Source organism: Apodemus sylvaticus, chromosome 2, assembly GCF_947179515.1.
Source record: "Apodemus sylvaticus chromosome 2, mApoSyl1.1, whole genome shotgun sequence".
Lineage (NCBI taxonomy): Eukaryota > Metazoa > Chordata > Mammalia > Rodentia > Muridae > Apodemus > Apodemus sylvaticus.
Window position 1 is genome coordinate 25,599,361 of NC_067473.1, and position 14,880 is coordinate 25,614,240.

Sequence of the window (14,880 nt, forward strand, 5' to 3'; positions counted from 1 at the left end):
CACATGATTATCTCATTAAATACTGAAAAAGCACTGGACAAAAGACAACACACATTCATGTTAAAAGTATTGGAGAGATCATGAATTCACGCTTCATACCTAAATATAAGAAAAGCAATATAAAGCAAACCAATAGCCTACATCAAACTAAATGGGGAAAAGTTCAAAGCAATCCCATTAAAATCAGGGACAAGGCAAGGCCCTACCTATTCAAAATAGTACTTGAAGTTCTAGCTAGAGCAATAAGACAACACAAGGAGGACAAGAGGATACAAATTGGAAATGAAGAAGTCAAAATATCACTCTTTTCAGTTGATATGATAGTATACTAAAGGGACCCCCAAATTTCTACCAGAGAGATCCTGCAGCTTCAGCAAAGTGGCTGGATGTAAAATTAATTCTACCAAATCATCAGCCATTCCTCTACTCAAAGTATAAATTGGCTGAGTAAGATATTAGGGAAATTATACCTTTCACAATAGTCACAAATAATATAAAATATCTTGTTATGACTCTAAACCTCTAATGAAGCAAGTGAAAAATCTGTTTGGCAAGAACTTCGAATCCCTGAAGAAAGAAATCAAAGAACTAAAAGATGGAAAAATGTCCCAAGCTCGAGGATCAGCATGATGGACAGAGTAAAATGACATCTCACAATCTTATAAACTACAGGTTTACGGCAAACCCCAGGAAATTCCAAGTCAATTCTTCAGAGTTAGAAAGAGAATTTCTCAGATTCATTTGGAATAACACAACACACACACACACACACACACACACACACAAGATAATGAAAACTATTCTCAACAATAAAAGAACTTCTGGTGGAATCACTATCCCTGGCCTCAAACTATGCTATAGAGCAATATTGACAAAAACTGCATGGCATTGGAACAGGCACAGGCCAGTAGTTCAATGGAATAGAATTGATGATCCAGAATTGAACCCACACACCTATGGTCACTTGATCTTTGACAAAGAAGCTAAGACCATCCCGTGGAATAAAGACAGCATTTCCATAAAATAGTGCTGGTTCAAGTGAGTTAAGAATATAGTAGAATGCCAATTGATCCGTTTTTCCCCTCACCCCCTCCCCCGAGCCCCACCCCCTCATGGAGATATTTTATTAGACATAAATTACTTTGTCAAGAGTTTGAATCATTAACTGCTCAGACTAGTCCAACCTGCTGCTGAGAGCAGCTACGAATACAGGGCAAACACAAAACTGTAAAATCTTAACTTTCTTTATGCAACTTTGTTCTCCAGGATGACTTAGCAGTCAACAACGTCAAGAGGTTGCACCAAGAATTCTTTGCCTCCTCAATGCCCAGAGCCTTGAAGGGACAGGGAGGAGCCTGGAAACAGCAGGGAGCTAAGCTAGGGTCTGGGAGCAGTGACTGATGGTGCCTTCCTGACCTTCTGGCACTAGGCGGGTTCCTAGGGCAGTGGGACTGGGGACAGGGGAGGGTAAAGAGGACCAGACCTGTGTCTTTCTCCAAAGAGGCCTGCTGTTGCCTCCTTCTCCATGGAGATTACCACGCTATGGAATCCTGGGATCCAACGGCTCTCCCTGCCAGAAGCTGTGATCTAGGCAGGGGCACAGGAGGCTGGCCATAAGTCATGCCCTTGTACCTTCCATAGAGCTCCCGGACCCGCCCACAGCTCAGGAACCAACCAATCACTTCTGCATGCAGAACGTCCTGGTTGGCTGTTTGCCTGCCACTTTTCCTGGTTGAATTCATGCTACTTAGCATGGGAGCATAGCTGGCTTTCCTTAAGTAGGTTTCCATGAGTAAAAATGGAAATACTACTATTCCAATGAGTAGCACCTTTACTCATTGGAATCCTAGATTCTCTCCTACTGCTGTCCAACAAGGCCATCTTCTGCTACATATGGTGTTGGAACCATGTGTACTCTTGGGTTCTTGCTTTAGTCCCTGGGAACTCGGGGGGCTGTGGGGGTGTGGGGGGGTACTGGTTGATTCATACTGATGTTCCTCCTATGGAGCTGCAAACCCCTTCAGCTCCTTGGGTCCTTTCCTTTGGGGACCCTATGAGAACCACTACTTTAAAGACAAGAACTCAGTGGCTACTCAGTCCACAGAGTTGGAAGTCTCAGCACTGAAGACACAGGACACAAGGCTCTCCTCCCTCTCTCACCCCACTCCCCACAAGAGTCTCTGATCCTTTATATTGAGATCATGTTGGAAAGCTGAAGAACCTTGAGTATAATATTGGGGGAACATGGCAAAAGTAATGATAGATGCACTCAGGAAGAATTGAAGGTTGGCAGGCACACATTGGGCTTTCCTTGACCCTCTCTACATATGGGCTGCCTATTAGATGGGGCCACCCAATCTGAGGATGGACATTCAGCTAATCTCTGGAAACATTCTCACAAACACAATCAGAAATATATTTTTCAGGTCATTCTAGATCCCATTAAGTGGGTAATGGAGACCACCCATCACATGCTTTCCCCTTTGACACCCAACCACTTCCTATGTTACACTTAATTTCCAAATAAAAACAATAAAAGTGCTTGGAATGTAGCATAACTGGGAGGTGCTTTCCTGGCAGGTATGAAGCCCTGCTTTGAGTCCCAGCCCCACATAAGTTGGACATGATGGTACTCACATGTAGTGCTTAAAGTTGGGATGTTCACTAAGCAGTTCAGAAGTTCAAAGCTATCCTGAGCTACATAGATACTGATCCTTTCTGATATAAAACAAACTGGGTATCTATGAGAACCTGTCCTAAAACAAACAAAAAGACAAAGGTATTATAATTTTACCTAACATTATATAACTATCCCCATACAACCTAAGCACATTAATTATTCTCCAAGAAAAAATAGTGAAGTCCCTTTTGGAATGTTTACAGTTTAAATATGCTAATATAGATTAAAAACTTAAGTACTCATATCAACTCAATGCTATGTTATATAATAAAAGGAAAGGAAGGAAAACATGGATGTTATATACAAGAAGACACACATAGGCACACATAGACATCTATCCTATGTATACATGTACAAATGTATCCTTAACAAAATGGGACAAAATCACTCATGACATTTATAGTCCTCATTTCTGTAAATGGTCATATGGACACAGCTGGTATTATCTCCTTATAGCTTAGGTTTTTGTTTTCTTATTTTATTCTTTATTTGTGAATGTGAGTGTAGGCAAACATGTGCCATTACACATATGTGGTAGAAAGAAGACACAACAATGGGACACAACATCAGTCTCACCTTCTACCTTCTTTGAGACAGGCTCTCTTGTCACCTGCTGCTCTGTGTGCCAGGCTGGCTGATCCATAAGTTTTCAGGGACTCTCCTGTCTCTGCCAGCTTCCTTTCGGTAGGAGCACTGGGGCTGCAAATGTCCACAAGCACACTCAAGTCTTTGTGGATTCTGGTGTCTGAGGTTCAAGTCATCATGCTTGTATGCAATTTCAGATTGTTGCTGTAATATGCCTGCCAATCATTGACACAGAAAAACAAACATGTCTCAGAGCAAAGTCATGGTGATCAAATCCTGTTGTGTTTAGTATAATGTTTGTTAAAATTACAAGGTTCTAAAACATTTACATGAGACCCATCAAATTAAGATCCACTGTGCACTCTTATATCTGAAATGGCCTGATCAGAACTGACCACTTCATATGAGCTACTTGTGGTTGTTTTGTTTAATTTTGTTTTGTCTTGTTTTGAATTCATAAGTTGACAAAGACAAATGTTTGGGGTCATTGCTTAACAACCAAAACATTAGCTATCATTCTGATCAAACAGTATTAAGGTCTGAATTCAATAAAACTGCCATATCTTCCTTAGATAAGTATTTGTGTGGTTTATGGGGCCAATCATGAACCCAAACAGGGATGCTCTGTGCACTAACCTATATCTATTATTTTATCCTACACACTTTATTGCTGTTGACTATTTTATTTTGTTCTGACAGAATCTCATTTTGTAGCTTACAGAAGGCTGTAAGCAATCCTCTTTTGGTGACTCTGGTGCAGAGATGAGAGCCTCAACTCAGCCTGAGGGCCTTTCCATTGGTGGCTCCAATATTCTAGTTTCCCCTAACAACAGATCTCAAATTATTGCCAACACAAAGATACTGTTACTCTCTCTCTCTCTTTCTCCTAAGGCATCTTGGGGCACTTTTGAAATGCTAAACACAGGGCTTCATGACTGTCCCCCCTAACACACACCGACATTGCAACTTGCCCTGCAGGAACTGCCTGGATGTGATTTCATGAACCTGTACATGCTGAGAAAGAAGAACTTTTGACTGCATATTAAAACTGGAGTGAGTTCTCAGCAGATTTTAATAGTTCATATAGCTGATTGCAAAAATTCTGAGGTAGGATGAGACATTTCTGAGAAGGTTTTGAAAAGTAAACACTCAGAAAGATACATAGGGAGGACTTGGGTGTTGCCAATCAAGCCTAGAGCAAACCCTGGCTTTGGAAGGAGGATGGGCTCAATGGCAAAGCCCCAGGGGAGACTCCAGGATAGGGCAGCTCAGCTTTCTATCAGTATAGGGAGAACATTAGCAGGGAGCCAATGGCTGTACCCCATGACATCAGCAGTCCCTTCTTGGACATTCTATTGTTTCCTAGAGAGTTCTTGGCATCCTTTGTGATGTCACCAGTGTTATAGCAACAACAGGTACACTGAGGTTTCTCAGTCAGTGTATAGAGGATACTTCCATAGACATGTTTGCCCGACTGAGAAAACTTTTTGGGAGAGCAAGGGTAGATGGGAGAGAAACTAGAGAGAGGAGGAAGGAAACTGCTCTTTCTTCTGAGAGTAATGAAGGACGAAGGAGCTGGTCTTGGGGAATGCGGAGTAAGCTCGGGGTAGTGGATGTGCAGGGGTGACCTGAGCTGGCCTTTCTAACAATGAGGCACAGGAACTGCAGTGTCTGTGTAGGAAAAGAACTTTCATATTTATCGCAATTCTTGAAAATCAAGGATTTCAGAACATTATTTTCTCTAGTCCTTAAGGCAGGAGATGGCAAGGTCAAAGCTGTTATTCTGTGAACTCCAAGTCTTTACTTTCAGTGGGTATAGTGGGTGTTACAGGGGACAGAATGAGAGCATCAGGAGTCACAGAGGGTCTAACCTATGCAAATTTAGGGCAGGGCATCACTGCACTTCACTCTCATGGCTTCATTTAGCTTCAGTGGCTATCTGACAGTAGTAGCAGGGAGAGAATTGTGCTCCAGGCCATGACCTTATGTTCTCCTCACCCTGACAGTTCCCACCCTACCTTTCTTTATCACCAGCTGTGGGTAGGAAGCATTTCTATACTACATACAAAAATCTGTACCAGGGGATACACCCAGACAGAGATGTGATTCAATTGATACTTCTGGGGTGTTTGGTGTTTCAGGAGGGGGATCTGATCAGTGTGTTGAGCATGTTCTCACACTGCATGATGTTATAATCCCATGTCCCCGGCATCAAGTAACAGGGTAGGAGATTTGAACATCTCCAAGTACTCATATACTTGTGGACCATGAATTTATCATCTGACTTGTATAGCCACAGGACTGAGGACTCTGAAGCCAAGATGCACCCTGTGCAGATGTTAATAAGCCATGAAAGCCATCTCTGTGGTCATCTTAAACATGTGTAGGGAGACAGAGGACACACCTGTCTGCTAACATCTCCAGGTCTCTATACGGTGATGGGAGATCTGAGATGCACTGAGGAGGCATCTCAAGCCTGAACCAAACCCTGTGTGGTGTCACTGGGTTCTAGGCCTGTTGTCCTTCTGTACAGGTCTCAGGGTTGTCTTTCTAAACTCTGTGTCCCCACCATGCAAGTTCACTTGTGTTATTCTACCTACAGGGGCTGGCAGGCAGACATCATCCCCTGCAACTATCCTAAGCAAGAAGGCCAAGAAGGAAGAGGAGAAGCTGACCACAGAGCTGCAGTTCATTACCCAGGAGAGAAACCAGGTGAGTGATCAACTGATCTCCATCACAGAGGGAGCCATGAACAAGAGGTATGCATTGCTCCAAACACAGTGGTGTCAGTCTGGGGTCAGCAATGTCACCCTCATCTTACCCTTTTAAGGAGGGGTTTTCTAGGAAACTGTACCACCGGAATGTCCCTGTGCCCAACCTCATGTCCCAAAATACTTCTTAGAGGAAAGGCAGAACCTGAAGCTTGCTCAGGAACGATGTGGTAAATGGCCTCTTCTGATCCCTCCAGAGGAAAAGAGGGACTTGTTGTGGGACTGAAGAATTCAGGGATAGAAATAGTGGAAAATGAGTCCCAGAGTGTATTTGGAAAGCCCTTGACATGCAGTGGCTTTGTGAGTTCATAGGAGCTGTGAGTTTGTGCTGAGTGTTTGTAATTGCCTGGCAGGTGACTGAGTGCTGGAAGCTCCTGGAAGCAGCTGGGGAGGCCTGATATACATTGTTCATCTCAGTACTTGACTAGACGCCTGATGCTCTGCCTGTTCCTCTTCACAAGCCTTATATTCTGAGACAGAAATGTTGCATGCATTTCTTCTGCATCTCATTGTGCTCTTTCCGTTTCTACCTGTCTCTCTCATTCTTTGACTCTGTTTCCATTTCTCCTTGTATGTGTGTCCAATTCTGTGTGTGTGTGTGTGTGTGTGTGTGTGTGTGTGTGTGTGTGTGTACACATGCACCTACCTGTGCATGCACTTTGTATGTTTATATTGCCATTCACGCTTTGGAATCTAGGAGTCTGTGTTTTGTCTTGATGATTTACCTGTAAGACAGTTTCAAGTATATGTTAATGCTGAGCTCTGGGAGCCCCCATCAGCACTGTTCTTTGGCTCTAGGGTCACAATTGTTCATACATTTGTATCTCCTGGGCAGATTATAAAGATGTGATGATGTCTGGTCTCATCTCCACAATTATGTGTAATGTCCATCTCTAAGGTATAAGGTACTCAGGATTTAGAATTCCTGTTGTGAAAATAGGAAATATATAACCACAGGTTTCTGGTGGGCGAAGATCTGTGGCCTAGGCTCTTGAGATTATAGCTGCTTAGACTGCATCTCTAGCCCTACTGAGCGAACACAGGGAGCCATGGCACCCTACACCTGGATGCCTAGCTTCTGCTACCCTGGAGACAGGAAAACAAGTTTCCACAGCTGAAGAATATCCCAGTATATAGAATCTAGAATGTGGTTTTCTGGGCCTGGGGTAGTAAAGGACCCAGCCTGAGATGTTGTATTCTTTACCATCCACATTCATGGAGTTCTCTGTTCCTGGGAACAGGACCTTCCTGAGGCTGAATCCAATGTAGGAACAACTGAAGTTAAAGGAGGAGGAGATCAAGTCATTTCTTCACAACATAGAGATGGAGAAGATTGGGGCCCAAGAGAACATCCAGGAGCTCAAGAAGGAGATTAACTTCTATAAGTAAGTACCAGTGAGGGAGGCCACCAGTTGTGGAAAGGCCATTTCTGCCTTCCATTCTTTCTATACTGGAGAATCTGCAGGTCTTGTTCTATCCCTTCTGATGTTTAGCTGACAGTGTGCCTTGGGATTTTGGACTCAATTTTTATAAGTCTGTAAGAAACTGTGACCCCTCCCAGTATTATGAAGGCTGACTCAGAAGTCTCTAGATAGAAAGGTGATTTAGTTCATGAGAGGGTTATTATGCAGTACTAGGTCTCTGGCACTCAGGCAGGGTTTTACAGACCTCACTGTGATATAATACAAGGATAGAATGCCTTCCTCTTGGTTCTATTGACCTTCTTTGATGGGATTTGCTCCCTACTAATAGATGTTGCCCCATTGCATTGGGCTGTTATGGATAGTTGGAGATCCCCCTTTCTTTTGGAGAGACGTGGACACTTACTGGTATTTGGGCTGCAGCAATCCTTACTCCCTCAAGTTGCTGTTTGCTATTTGTGCAGGTGTGATGGATGTATTGAGATGTATTGTATTAGGTCTTCATGGCAACCTGGGTCCTGGTGGGCTTAATGGGACCTGTAAGTATGAAGGGGAGGAGGATCTTACTATACAGAGTGTGCTTCCAGCAACCTGCATAGCCGGCTCCTCATGGAGAAGATGCTTGTGAAGAAGAGAAGGTTCATGCTGATGCAGGAGAACAAGGAAGTACTTCTTGACTGGTCTCTCATAGAGAAATACTTGGTTGGCTTGAACATGAATGGTAAAGACAAACAGGAGAAGACCAGCAACCTCCAAACCCAACATCAGGTAGGGACAAGCAACTCAATCAGGCTAATACTGTTTTATACCATTTTTCCATTGGATCCATTTTTGCTTTCATCTAGCACCTTTCTAGTCCACATGCTCAAGCAGTCACTGACCTCCTGGAATGTAGTTGTTCTTTGCTCTGTCTATGTGCAAGTGTTCTGGGATGTTAGGCTCTTGTGAGATACTGAATTATTGTTGAGTGTACTTTGCTGCTCTGCTTGAAACTACAGTACAATAAGGGTGACAGATGAATAACCAGACACATTCCTACATGTGCTCATTATAGGGGAGATGCCATGCAGAGCTTTTAGCAACTTCTAGGTCCTGTGACAGAGGTCATGCAAGGGTCATGTGACTTCCCAGGTGGGAAACAACTTGAAGGATTAACAACCAAATGGAAATATTATTGAGTGCTCCTCATTTTAATTGATCAGGGTGGCATGTGTCCTTCTGCTTTTTGGGGGGAACCCAATGATGTCTCTTCCCATTGCCCATTTATTGGTTTGCTCTGATAGAAGTCTGAGTGACATTTTTCAGCCTATGTATTTGTGAGTGTTGCTGAATATTTTGCCCTGCCTGCAGTTATAACAGCAATGGTGTCAGTTCAAAGATCAATGATAACTTTCCTGCTGAGGTAGTGGGAGTCAGCAGCCTGACAGCTGATATTTATGTCCCCACCAAGCCTCTGTCTTAATATCTGCCTTCCTCTTCCAGGTTCCAGAAATGGTAGCAAGAGCTGAAATTTCCACAGACCAGGATGAGGGCCTCATGCAGAATGATTTTCCACCTCAGGAACCCCCTGCAGAGCACCATCCTCAACAACCACATAATTTCTTGGATGAATCTTCCTCTACATAATTCAATTCCTCAGGGCGAATAGGCCCTAACTACCCAGCCAATGAGCCAGCTGATTCAGGATGTCATTCCCTTTCCTGCTCTGACAACACCCCTTGAGAGAGAACTGAGGACTGCCCTGCCACCAAGTGTCCAAGAGGAGAAACAGGCTGTACCTCTGTGTTCCTAAGAGTGCAGTGAGAGAACTGTGCTTCATATAATTTAGTGTTAGACTTTTGGTTGAAGTTCTGTTTTTTATTGTTTTGCTATTTGTTAGGTTATTGGGATGTTACATGATGTTATTACTTTTCATTTTTGCTAATGCTTTTTACTGTTTTAACTGTCATTTTAACTCTTTTTTTATTTATTTATGAATGAAAAATTGATTTGTAACTCTTGACTCCTTTTCTTCGAAGCCACTTTGTGCATTTTTAAATAATGAGTTATTTTTATACACTCCATATTTTATTCCCCACCCCACCACCCCCTGTACACCCTCCACCTGATCCATATCCCATACCTCCTCCTCTAGAGGAGGCTAGAGTGGAGTCTAGCCTCACTTGAAATAAGAACTAAGTATCTATTGACAGGAGAGTGAGTAGAGTTCACATACTCAAAAATCATAAAGCATATGCCTGCCTGAAATAATAGCTTAGCAGTTAAGAATGTTTGCTGGTCTTACAGAGGACTTGAGTTCAGTTCCCAGCACCCACATGGCTGGCTCACAACGAAGTCCAGCTCTGAGGAGCCTGACACCCTCCTCCATGTACAACTGCACATGTGTGGCAAGTGCACATAGGGAAACACATACACACACACACACACTCACACACTGAGCTAAAATTGATCCCCTAGAGATGCATGAAGCAACATGATTATCAAACCCAACAGTAACACAATGCTACGTATCCTGTTTGCTAAAGAACAAATAGGAAGCAGCAAAACTATTGAGATATAGTTTCTGACAAGAGAATGCAGAATAATTTTTAAAACATGCATGGATTTAACATGGCATGCATGATGATGACAGCTCCAAGGAAGAAGAGACACTGTGGATGCCAAGGGCTCGCTGGCTAGCCAGTCTAGCCAAATTGGCAGGCTATAGTTCCAAAGAGAGACCCTGTATCAAAAGGGAAAGTGCAGGTAATAGAGGGAACCCAACATGGACTCTCCATTCACCGGTGTGTGCACACATGCATATGAGACAGAAACAGACAGAGACCAAACAAATTCTTTCCTGAAACAATTCATAAAAGGGAATTTGTAGTGGATAAATGACACCTCAATGCAGGGGCAGTCACTGCAAACAACAGGGCAAAAATGTCAGCACACAAAGAAGTAATGAATCACAGTTATAGAGGACAAGTCTGTGTTGCCTGTGTCAGAAATACGATGTCAGGAATAAAGGAAGCTTATGAGAAGGTGGAGCAACCCAATATTTAAACTTGCTTTGTTAGATTGAAATTTACATGCTCACACAAATATAAAAAGAAAAATAGTATGTTCATCAAGTGCCCACGGAACTGTGACAAAAACACACTTCAAAAAGAAGTTTTAATAAATTCCAAAGTTATTTATCACTGGGATCCCATTCTGTCACCAAGCTGAAATTCAATTAGTAAACAAAAAGTGAAAGGATAGTTTCTAAGCACTAGCATCTGTCTGACAGTCTCTCATTGGCTCTCGTTGGTAACCTCTGATTAGCTCCTAAAGCAGGAAAAATGGACTCTGCCCATTCCAGCTGCTTATCTGCTCTGAGCCTAGGATCAGAGTTGAGGCTCAGCTCTGACTCAAATGGTGGTAGTGACTCAAATTGCCCACTAGATGGGAATAACACTTCATATTTATCTTTTTTTCCCCTATATTCTGTGTTTACATTGCAAATAATTTCCCCTTTCCCGGATCCCCCCTCCCCATACGTCCCATAAACCTTCTTCTCTCCATCCATTCTCCAATCACCTCTTAATATGCCAGCAACATAGCGTCCATCAATCCATAAACAACATAAAGACTGACTTTTCAAATTCAATTCTGGGCCATTCAGGGTTTGTCTCAAATAGCTAATAATGAGAAAATAATATTACTTATGTTCAGTCATTTATTGTCCCATAAACATAATATTTCATGTTTATTTCTTATTTTGCTAAAGCACTTTTGGATACCTTTGCTGTATGCTAAATTGTTAGGGAAAAAATTGAAGCATTCTAAGTTGTTTCTAACTTGAATAAGCAATAAACTGTCTCTGCTTAACAACACAAGCATATAAATTCATGAAATGAGTCTTAAAAAATCTATCTTGTATATTTTCATTCAATTAAAAAAAACAGAAACCAAAACTGACAAATAGGAAGCAACTCTATTTTTAAAGATTCCATGGGAGGAAACCATCAGTCAGGAAGTTGCTCCTGTTCCAAATCCCCCTGGTGAAGTGTAATCCCACTCCTTTAGGACAGGCTTCCAGGGAGGATTAAGGCCATCTGCAGATGTGGACTGTAACACCCTGGCATCCTGGCAACAGAGGCTCCCAGTCAGAGAGGTGCAAGCCATCTCAGGTAAACCAATAGAATAGTTCCAGTGCTGTCAGAGAAAGAAGCTCTCAGATAAAAGCCTGATTCACAGAGGTAAGTGCTCATGCCTATACATGCTGGTGTGCACATGCAAGTACATAGAAATACACACCTGCATACATACATGCATGCATACATACATATGTACATACATACATACATGCATACATACATATGTACATACATACGTACATGCATACATATGTACATACACACATATGTACATGCATGCATGCATGCATGCATACATACATACATATATACATACAAAGAGATCACACCATGAAGTTCAAAGATGGAACCTTAAAGTAAAGCGATAAAGGTACTGAAAAGAGCTAACAGCAGATGTTCTGGAATCTACTACTCTGTCTTTCTAAATAAATACTAACACACATTAAGGGAGGCAGGATGCAGAAGTCAAGGCCTGGACCAGACTGTTCCTTGCACCCAGGCCTATGGTGCACTTTCAAGATTAGGACTGTGATTGTGCAGGCCTTTCCTGCTGTCCCCTCCCTCCTCTCTCTCTTCTCCCCACTCCATCTCCTCTTCCTCCCTGTCCCTAAGCAACATTCTGAGACCTTCCCGCCTTCCTTTTTCCTCCTTCCTTCCATCTTTTTTTCATTCTCTTTTCCTTTCCTTTTATTTTTCATTTTTTATTTTTATTTTTTTAGTATCACAACCACTCCAACCTCGAGAAAAAAAAAAGATCAAGCAATACTGTTCTAACAAAATGAAAAAGTTGAAACCTTGCTGCTGGATCTGGCTAGGCAGTAACCATAGGCACCAAAATGGTTGATAACTGTGTCTCTCTTGGGGCATTTCCATGCATCCTCAGAGATAATGGAAGGACAAGAGCAGAGAAGGAAAGAGAAGAGAGTAGTGTGCACATGCCTGGGGCAGTTCTGCATGCTCTGCCCTGCAGTCTGTCTCTCACACTAAAGCATGGAGTGCAATGTTTTAACCTTTGCACTCTGTGAAACCAGCATCCCAGGGACTAAATGTGTTTTCACCTAGCTGCTCTTTGTACTTCATGAACACAGACATGCTCCCATGTGTGTAATCCCAGGAACAGAATTGCCAAGTGTTTGGGGCTAGCCTTGACTACACAGAGAGATCCTATCTCAAAATCAAAAAAGCAAACATTTCCGAGAGATATTTGGGAAGGGTCTATATTATTGGTTGAATATTTTCCCCTCAGAGCTGTTTAAACTGTCCCACTGGGAACTCAGGACAACCTTGCATGGAATCCAGTTAACAGAAAGCCATGTGACACATGGCCAGCATGCAAGGCCAGCACAATCACAATCTCATTTTGATGACTACACTAATCAAGGGAAGAATGTCAGGTAAAAGAATTCAGTGACTTGGGAAGTTCAAGGTGTTTCTCTGTGGGCTGAAGCTTAGAGATTTCTGGTTGGAATGGTCCATACCTTAGAGTTCTGAGTGGGCTCCATGTCACACAGGAAACAATGTAGCCTTCCCTGGGCACTGACATATTCAGTATGCTCTGGAAAGCTTTATCAGCAAACCTTCTGCAGGATGTCTCTCCCCTCACTATGATGAGGTCTTTGCCCACTTCTCACATGCTGTGAGTCTTCTCTTAAATGGATTCAAAGCCTGGCTGTCCTGAATCTCAAGGACAATCTACAGTCATTTCTACAATCATCTGATTAGCCTTTGTATGGTGATATCACATGTGGTAGAAACAAAGGCTTATACACATTTTATTTTTTCCGAAGCACTTGCTTATATGTACATGGGTATAACAAAGTAAGAGGTCTGCTTCAAGTGTTGTTCCTCCAGTACCAGACACATTACTTTGTTTGTTTTGTTACTTCAGAGGACATTTTTCCTGTCCTTTGCTAGCTGATTAGGCTAGGCTGCCTGGCAAGTAAACCACAGAGATGTTCCTGTCTCTGCCTCCCTACTGAGGGCTTACTGGCTCATGGTACCATTCCTCACTTCTTTATATGGGTTCTGAGAACTAAAGTTCTCCTGCTGGCCCAGCAAACACTTTACAAACTAAATGAGCCAGGACGGTGTGGTTTACCATCTACATGGTAAATAATCCCTAAAAACCTCCCATATCATTTATGGAAATAAGAGAAAACAGGTTTGCTTTCATTTTGGTGAGCACTGAACTAATGAAGGGAAGCAATGCCAAATGACATTTCAGTGGCATGGGGAGTTGCAGGTGTTTATTTTGTAGGCTGGAGAATCCTGGATGGAATGGTCCATACCTTAGAGATCTGGGGGAATGTCATGCCAGGAAAAAATTGTAGCCTGCCCTGGGAGTGAGGTAGAGAGTTACCATATTCAGTGTTCATTGTGGTGCTTCATCAGCATGCCTACTGCAGGGCCTGACCTCTCTGCTGGGCCACTGTCCTTTCTAAGTGCAAGTCATGGCCACTGCCTGACAGACATGACAAGAAGACAGACAATGGCCAAGAAGGAAACACTCACAGAGCAGAAAATTCACTCATTCAAGGGATTTAGTGGTCAGGGATGTCATGTCTTATGTCCAATTCCAGGATGCATGGGGTAGTTTTTAAGTCATGCATATTTAACAATAAATGTAAGGAATGGCTATTATCAACTTGGAGTATAAACATATTCCTAAGAATCAATGGCTGCTTGGTTGCAGAGCCTAACATAAACAAAGCTTTTTTTGCTATGGAGTTTTACATCAACTTTTACAAGCTTTAGATCATTAAAGTTGGTAGAATGTCATGAGACTGAATGCAAAGATTGAAGAGACTCTTGAGATAATAGAATCACACAGGGGTCTGCACTCAGGAGACAAATTAACCTGAGTCCTGGGTTCCTCCCAAAGTGGTTTGAAAACAATTGGCCTCTCAAAAGTGGTGCCAACCTAAAATTACCTAACAATTGTGGGTATTGTTGTTGTTGCTGTTGTTGTTGTATCGGGGAAAGAGGGTACCTTCTCCAGAGGAACAGTGGTTAAAGGAAGGTAATACCATTTTAACTATAACCAGATCCACTATGATTATGAACCTAGGTAAGGAGAAGGAATAATAATAGGGTGTGTTATAAGTCCAACTAAAGCCTGTTTCTAGTATTGGCCATCCTAGTAATCTTTTCCACTGGTTCCTTCTGAGTAGCATATGTATGCTTCTCTAAATCACAAGGATTCTTACAAAGTCTACAACAGTTTATGCTTGTGAATATGGTAGTACTAATTAGGCAATTTCATAAAAGTCAAGAACTTTAATCCTAGACAGGTTGCCATCAAT

The 14,880-nt window shown here is 42.4% G+C and overlaps 1 pseudogene; it reads left to right on the forward strand.

Moving 5' to 3' along the window:
* The first annotated feature begins 4,727 nt into the window (after positions 1–4,727).
* LOC127677779 (disks large homolog 5-like) lies at positions 4,728–9,083 on the forward strand (annotated as a pseudogene).
* The last annotated feature ends 5,797 nt before the right edge of the window (positions 9,084–14,880 follow it).